The following is a 1,198-nucleotide window of genomic DNA, read 5'->3' on the forward strand; positions in this document are numbered from 1 at the left end:
TCGAACTCAGAAATCCTCCTACCTCTGCCTCCCAAGTGCTGGGATTAAAGGCGTGCGCCACCACCGCCTGTCCATTTGCTTTTTCTTATTTGTATATATGCATGTGTGCATGTGTGTGAGCTCCTGAAACAATCCGCCCTAACAGCACTAAATGATCTCAGCAGGTTATATTTCTAATAGTTTATATTTTTAAAATTTTTACATGTGTGAATGTTTTGCCTGCCTGTATGTCTGTTCGCCACATGGGTGCAGTGCCCAAAGAGGCCAGATGAGGGCATCAGATCCCCTGGAACTGAAGTTGAAGATAGTTGTGAGCTGCTATATGGATGCTGGGAATTGAGCCCTGGCCCTCTAAGGCAGCCGGTGCTCTTACCCGCTGAGCAATGTCTTCAGCCCTCAGAAATGTAGAGTTTTTTTAAGACTGGGAGGTCAGAGTTACACCGAACCAGATCTTCGAAGGGAAGGAAAAGGTGACAGTGTCTGCTCAGGACATCCTAATGGGTGATCTTTGCATGTTCATTAAGTCACAGACATCACCAAAGACTCATTAGAAATTGCATCTTTAAAAAGAGATTTATTTATTTTATGTGCATGAGTGTTTTGTGCGTGTGTGTGTGTGTGTGTGTGTGTGTGTGTGTGTGTGTGTATGTACCACATGAGTGCCTGGAACTGCATTCACAGATGGTTATGAGTCACCTTGTGGGTGCTGGGAAGTAAAGCCAGGTCCTTTGCAAGAGCCACAAGTGCTCTTCACTGCTCAGCCATTTGTCTGGCCTTAGAATTGCATTCTTCCAAGTAAGGCAAGCTTTAGGGACACTGGAAACATGCTCACTTGTATTACCAAGTGAGCATGTATTTCCCAAGAGTGGGAAAACAATCAGTAAGGCTTTAAGACTTCAGTATTGATGTGAAAGATCTTAGAAAAATATAAAGACTTACCTAAGTGTAAACATGTCAAGAAGCCTGGATAAGATGAGCTATTTCCTTATTAACAGGAATCAGCCCAATCTGGCCTTAAAACAACTCTGAGTCCTCCCTCCTTCCCTTCCTTCCTCCCTCCCTTCCTTTCTTCCTCCCCCCCTTCCTTCCTCCCTCCCTCCCTTCCTCCCTCTCTTCCTTTCTCCCTCCCTCCCTTCCTTCCTCCTTCCCTTCCTTTCTCCCTCCCTCCCTTTCTCCCTCCCTCCCTTCCTTCCTCCCT

Source organism: Mastomys coucha, unplaced genomic scaffold (genome assembly GCF_008632895.1).
Source record: "Mastomys coucha isolate ucsf_1 unplaced genomic scaffold, UCSF_Mcou_1 pScaffold21, whole genome shotgun sequence".
NCBI lineage: Eukaryota > Metazoa > Chordata > Mammalia > Rodentia > Muridae > Mastomys > Mastomys coucha.